This window comes from Salmo salar, chromosome 16 (assembly GCF_965601325.2).
Source record: "Salmo salar chromosome 16, fSalSal1, whole genome shotgun sequence".
Classification (NCBI taxonomy): Eukaryota; Metazoa; Chordata; class Actinopteri; order Salmoniformes; family Salmonidae; genus Salmo; species Salmo salar.
Genome location: NC_138306.1, coordinates 62,158,088 through 62,165,909, shown reverse-complemented (window position 1 = coordinate 62,165,909; position 7,822 = coordinate 62,158,088).

Sequence of the window (7,822 nt, the reverse complement as noted above, 5' to 3'; positions counted from 1 at the left end):
CAGACCTCTGGACTTTTTCCACATTTTCTTATGTTACAGCCTTATTCTAAAATAGACTAAATTGTTTTTTTTTTTTCTCATCAATCTACACACAATACCCCATAATGACAAAGCAAAAACAGGTTTTTATATATTTTTCAAATGTATTAAAAATACAAAACTGAAATATGACATTTACATAAGTATGTAAATGTGCTCAGTACTTTGTTGAAGCACCTTTGGCAGCGAATTCAGCCTCGAGTCAAATCAAATTGTATTTGTCACATGCGGCAAATACAACAGGTGTAAACCTCACAGTGAAATGCTTAATTACAAGCCTTTAACCAACAACGCAGTTTAAAAAAATAAGTGTTAAGTTAAAAAAGATAAGTAAAAAATACAAATAACAAATAATTAAAGAGCAGCAGTAAAATAACAGTAGCAAGGCTATATATAGGGGATACCGATACAGAGTCAATGTACAGGGGCACAGGTTAGTCGAGGTAATTGAGGTAATACGTACATGTAGGTAGAGTTAAAGTGACTATGCATAAATAATAAACAGAGAGTAGCAGCGTAAAGGGGGGGGGGGGGGGGGGACAATGCAAATAATCTGTGTAGCCATTTGACTAGCTGTTCAGGAGTCTTATGGCTTGGGGGTAGAAGCTGTTAAGAAGCCTTTTGAACCTAGTCTGTCTGTCTATCTATCTGTTAACTTCCACCACATTGCCTCTTTCCTTCTCAGAAACCCATTCTGCAGTTGCCAAGCAACTACCTAACATGGCACTAGTTTACAGAGAGAGAAAAGTCCAACCACACAAAATATGATTTTCACAGAACACCTCAAAGGGGGGAAATAATTTAACATTATGCGAAGTGTGCTTTAAAACATTAGTTCCCTGTAGCAGTGGCTTTGTAGTGGGTGTAAAAAAAAGGAAATCGACAATTAAACCAGTCACAGTCAATATTCTTAGGCGAAGCCTCACTGGTTGTTTAAAAAAAAAGGATTTCTACTAGAATAAGATACAGAGAGAATGAAGGCATAGTTGAAGGATGGACTTGTAGATTGAACCCCAGTCTCTGGTGGGGAGCAGTATGTGCCCAGAGGCAGGAGTGTTACCGCTAGTGTCACGATTGTGAGGAGAGACGGACCAAGGCGCAGCGTGATTGGAGTTCCACATCTTTATTTTTGTGAAACTTAAACAAACCAAGAAACAACCAATGACCGTGAAGTACCATAGTGCTACATGCACTCACTCAAAACAATATCCCACAAAACACGGTGGGAAAAAGGCTACCTAAATATGATCCCCAATTAGAGGCAACGATTACCAGCTGTCTCTAATTGGGAACCATACAACTCACCAACATAGAAATACAATGACTAGAACACCCCCCTAGTCACTCTCTGACCTAAACACCATAGAGCACCAAGGGCTCTCTATGGTCAAGGCGTGATAGCTAGACCATGGGCTCTGCACTCAGTTGGTATTAAACTCTTGTAGACAGCCTTACTTCAATTAAAAACAGGCAGGATACAGTTGGGTAGACTATTTTTAACAGTGAGTTGTGCGTGGCAACATTTCACATGAAGCCCATAATATATTTTGTATTTTGTAGAACGTAACACTGTTGTTTGCCTCTATAAACTCAAATGTTGTAATGAAACATTGTTGCCAACTACACTGAACAAAAATATAAACGCAACATGCAACAATTTCAAAGATTTTACTGAGTTACAATTCATATAAGGAAATCAGACAATTGAAATGAATTCATTAGGCACTAATCTATGGATTTCACATGAGTGGGAATACAGATACGTCAAATAAAAAGTTAGATCTGTGGATCAGAAAACACCATCAGAAAATGGTGTTACCACCATTTGCCTTATGCAGCGTGAAACATCTCCTTCGCATAGAGTTGATCAGACTGTTGATTGTGGAATGTTGTCCCACTCCTCTTCAATGGCTGTGTGAAGTTACTGGATATTGGCGGGAACTGGAACACGCTGTCATAAACGTCAACGTCCATAGCATCCCAAACATGCTCAATGGGTGACAGGTCTGGTGAGTATGCAGGCCATGGAAGAACTGGGACATTTTCAACTTCCAGGAGTTGTGTACAGATCCTTGTGACATGGGGCAGTGCAATATCATGCAGAAACTTGAGGAGATGGCTGCAGATGAATGGCACGACAATGGGCCTCAGGATCTCATCACGGTATCTCTGTGCATTCAAATGGCAATCGATAAAATGCAATTGTGTTCATTGTCCGTAGCTTATGCCTGCCAATACCATAACCCCACCACCACCATGGGACACTGTTCACAATGATGACATTATCAAACTTCTCAGCCCACACGACACCATACATGCAGTCTGCCTGCCATCTGCCTGATTCATCCATGAAGACTACATCACCCTTATCTCTCACCCAACAACACCCAAAATGGTGATTCCTGCCAATAAACCAAGTTAATAATATGCAGCACAGGGGAAAAATAACAAAACACGTATAACACAGAATATGCTAAAGTCAAACTGTGATGGAATTATTCCTGGGTGCATACTTGTTTCAATTTCAGCAGCGAGCAGAGTATTCAGCAGCGTGCATAATCTATGCAACCAAGGGAAGAAAATGCAAGAACGGAGAGAACAAGCACACATAATAGATCTCATTCTCTTGTCTCCATGTTTCTCCGTGTTTTTAGGCTTTTTTCAAAATAGCCTCCACTGTGTTCCACACCGGGGTTATACAAAATATGTTCAATTACACAGTGGATTATGCAGAAAATCTATTCTCAACTGGTTAACCTCCACAAAGAAGTTGACAGACATGAGAAGTACAATGTTTTTCCCACACCGAGCTGTTAAATCGTCAAGCATTTCAAGACTTTTCTTTTACAAGCTGAAAATCGCAGCAGAACCTGCCTGGCTTTCACTTCAATTGACAAGACAACAGTTTTAAGAAAGATTCTAAAACATGATACTAAAACCATTTGAATCACGACTCCAAAATGAGTGATATCTGCAAGCAATCTCCAAGGGAAATGGAGACATTTGCTATAACTGCAGGCAACAAAGATTACGAAGTGTGTTGTCCTTTTTAATTACGGAGTGTGGTGCCATCTGTAGATTATGAAGAGTTTTGCCATTTTAATTATGGAGTGTTTTGCCATCAGTTAGCTGTCAGTCAAATTGTGCAAAAGTGAAAGTGAAATGTTAGCGTAGGTATAAATTCTGCGTTGTTAAGGTCAGAGTTATCCCCAGGAGCGCCACTTTGGTTTTAGAAGTGTGGGTGACATAACCTGACGGGGGTCTGGGGTTCCTCCCCCCAGCATGTTTTGGGCATCTAAAGCTAATTTCCTGCATTTAACCCAATCCAATATGCCATCTCTATTTAGAACATAAAATAAGCAGAAACGCCCACAGTCATCAAGCTAGGTAAGAGGTCATTATTAAATATGTGTGTGATTAATAAGACTGAACTAGATCTAAAGTAATTCAATAATAAATATTGTGCTGCACCTTTAACCATTAGCCTTACAAATGAACAGCTCTTGAAAAATTACAAAGACTTTTGATTGTCTTAAACATGATCTATATCAAATTTCAGCCAGACTGAGCCGCCTGCACGTCCAACAGTCTAATCAAAAACTAAACTCTCTCCCAACAGAGGTTCCTTTTTATTTATTTATTAACCTTTACTTAACTAGGCAAGACAGTTAAGAACAAATTCTTATTTTACAATGACGGCCTACCGGGGAACAGTGGGTTAACTGCCTTGTTCAGGGGCAGAACACCAGATTTGTACGTTGTCAGCTTGGCGATTCAATCCAGCAACCTTTCAGTTACTGGCCCAATTCTCTAACCACTAGGCTACCTGCCGCCCCTAGAGGAAATATCAATCAATACGTTTTGCATAGGCCTATAGGATATAGCTTACATTTAGGTGAACGATTTGCTGGCAGAGACAAATAAATGGGTAATAAATACTTATTGAAAATGAAAAGGCGCAAGGCTGTTCCTTTTCCTTTTCAATGATGATTACATTTTTGGATTGCACATCGAATCATGTTGGTTGAGCACCCTCCACTTCTTTCCATTATCAGTATTTATTTACAGACACTGCAGTAAACTACAGTCTAATCATATTTAAGTTAATTTCATATTTAAGTTGTTTAACTGCCATGTGATTCTCCCCCCATGTAGGCAGCCTACTCTATTTCAATAAGACCACCCATACTAGGCACACTTGAACTCTCACGCCTAACTAGGAGAGAAGTTGAACCAGCAAATGCTGAGTGTGTGAATAACGCGAAAAAAATATGTGCTTTTAATACAATAGGTAGGCTAATGCATACAAGCAGAAAGAGGACTGTTTCCAAATAATCTGTGGGTCAACAAAAATACACTGAACAAAAATATTCCACAGATGTCTCAAGTTTTGAGGGAGCGTGCAATTGGCATGCTGACTGCAGGACTGTCCACCAGAGCTTCTGCCAGATAATTGAATGTTCACTTCTCTACCATAAGCTGCTTCCAATTTGGCAGTATGTCCAACTGGCCTCACAACCGCAGACCATGTTTAATCACACCAGCCCAGGACCTCCACATCCGGCTTCTTCACCTGCGGGATCGTGCTGGGGAGTATTTATGTCTGTAATAAAGCCCTTTTGTGGGCAAAAACTCATTCTGATTGGCTAGGCCTGGCTTCTCAGTGAGTGGCTGTACCCCTGCCCAGTCGTGTGAAATCCATAGATTAGGGCCTAATGAATTTATTTCAATTGACTGATTCCCTTATATGAACTGTAACTCAGTATAATCTTTGAAATTGTTGCATGTTGCGTTTATATTTCTGTTCAGTATATTTTCATCCCAAAGTCGTCTGTCTGATTGCCCGCTTCCACCCGCAATGATCTCTGTCGGAACCCACAGGTCCCTCAGGCATCCCGCGCGAATGCAGCTCTCTCATGCTCATTCAGTACACAAGACTATATACTCATAATATCTTAGCAGGATCAGATGGTGGCAGGCGTCCCAGCAGGGTCAGACAGCCAGGGAGGACCAGTCTACAGAGCTCAGGTGAATTCTGCAGTATATTAACAATATCAGTGAACAATACAAAGTTCCATCTTGAATTGATGGGTAGACCTACAGTAGCTACAGGACAGCAGCTTAAGCTCTGGGATCTGGGAATAATGGTCATTTCAATTACTGAACTATTGACTCTATTCTTCGATAAAATAATATATAAATGTACACCAAGGTAATTCTTTGTCATGCCTCTTTTTAGGAGGATCAGATGATGACACGGGTCTCAGCAGGGTCAGGCAGTCTGTGACGGAGCTGAGGTGAATTTCTACAGATACAACTCTTTATTCTCTCTTTGCAGCAAACACTGGACAAGCCAGATGCTATGTTAAGGCAGTCTGACAAACCTCCAAAGTTAAACAACTGTATTAACATTTACATTTACATTTAAGTCATTTAGCAGACGCTCTTATCCAGAGCGACTTACAAATTGGTGCATTCACCTTATGATATCCAGTGGAACAACCACTTTACAATAGTGCATCTAAATCTTTTAGGAGGGGGGGGGGGGTTAGAAGGATTACTTTATCCTATCCTAGGTATTCCTTAAAGAGGTGGGGCTTCAGGTGTCTCCGGAAGGTGGTGATTGACTCCGCTGTCCTGGCGTCGTGAGGGAGCTTGTTCCACCATTGGGGTGCCAGAGCAGCGAACAGTTTTGACTGGGCTGAGCGGGAACTGTGCTTCCTCAGAGGTAGGGGGGCCAGCAGGCCAGAGGTGGATGAACGCAGTGCCCTTGTTTGGGTGTAGGGCCTGATCAGAGCCTGAAGGTATGGAGGTGCCGTTCCCTTCACAGCTCCGTAGGCAATCACCATGGTATTGTAGCGGATGCGAGCTTCAACTGGAAGCCAGTGGAGAGAGCGGAGGAGCGGGGTGACGTGAGACAACTTGGGAAGGTTGAACACCAGACGGGCTGCGGCGTTCTGGATGAGTTGTAGGGGTTTAATGGCACAGGCAGGGAGCCCAGCCAACAGCGAGTTGCAGTAATCCAGACGGGAGATGACAAGTGCCTGGATTAGGACCTGCGCCGCTTCCTGTGTTAAGGGTTGATAGAGGCTTTTCCAGATGACACAAAACATGTAAAACAAATATGTGAGGAAGACCTGGTAGAAAATATTCATGATGATGAATGGATACAGCTATGTTTGAATGCCCAGTCATGTTCATATAATTTCAGACATAAATGAATGCAGTTTTAGGCCATCCATAGAATGTACTATATGCCAGTGAAATTAAATGACATGCAATCAGAAATGTCATTCCACTGCTGGAGTTGTAACACACAGAAGGGGACATATTTGCATATGTTATGGTCTTGTGAAGGCTGGCTGAATTCTGGCAAAGAGTATGTTCTATTATCTCAGCATTTCTACAGATTCTCCCTTCTTCCTTCCCTGTTTTTGTTTGCTTGGAAATGTTGACACTCGAGACTGTTATCTGAAAAAACTGTGTAACCAAGCATTTATAGCAGCTAGAAAATGCTTTGCAATTAATTGAAAGGTTGGTTATCCTCCCACAATCTCAAGTTATGTATCACTAGCTTTGATTCATTACAATATTAAGGGTATACTGGGCAACTTTCATAAGGTCTGGCTGGAATACAGTACGACTAAATGAGTCTGTATTGAAAACATGCCCACATCAGAGGAGATACCTATTTAGGCAATCCCTAGCTGCTTGGCTGCACAGTCCTGGCCCTAGGTGGGTTGTCACTCTGGCCTTGGCCTAACACATCTGAAACCGAAAAATGAATGTTTCACTAAGATCCTAAAGCTGAGTGGGGTGTGTTGGGTTGGGGCTCTGCAGGTTGTTGGAACCCTAGGGACAGGACTGGGCGACCCAGTTATATTGTGTGCAAATAAAAAGAGCTCTGCAGTACTACTTGGTCTATGAGATTAATTCTGTGTGTTAATGTATATTTGATGTGCATGTGCTTTTGTATGCGTGTTTTTTTGCTAACAAACCTTTCCCTTGGGAATTAAAAAATTAAAAGTTTTAACTGGGAAGGAGCAGCAGGTAGCCTAGTGGTTAGAGCATTGGGCCAGTAACTGAAAGGTTGCTAGATCGAATCCCTGGCCTGAAAGGGTACAAATATGTTGTTCTGTTCCTAAACAAGGCAGTTAACGCACTGTTCCTAAGCCATCATTGTAGATAAGAATTTGTTCTAAACTGACTTGCCTAGTTAAATAAGGCAAGTGAGCTGTGTTACATCTGCCTAAAATAACATTACTGCACTGCAGTTGGGTTTGGGACCAGTTCTTGCGGTAGTGGGTGGGAGTTGGACAGAAAGCCAGCGGGTGGGGCATGGTGCTGGCAGGGTGCAGTATGAAAAGATGCAGGTATAAGTGGGATGAAGAAATTGGTCCAGCACAGACCTCTACTGTGCACCATAAAGTGAAGCCTGTAACATTAGATCTGTTTATTACTGTGTCAGTGTGAAAAGTAGGGAATTAACTAGGGAAACTGACATATAAATAACGTTACATTGACATACTGACTAATAAAAACTCACTATGGTACTGAAAAAACGTCACAATTTCAATCTTCAATCATTTGGCCGATGGTTTCATCGTTTGATTGAGGCAAAAAAAATACCTACCATTTGCCAACTTTTGGCCATCTCTCTCTCTAAATGTACATTATCTGGCGAAAGTTAGCCAAGTTAATTTACTTCTGTTAAAAAGGGACAAAACAAAGGCTACAATACATTTCCCTACAAACAACAGCTGTTAGATAGTAATAATAGCCA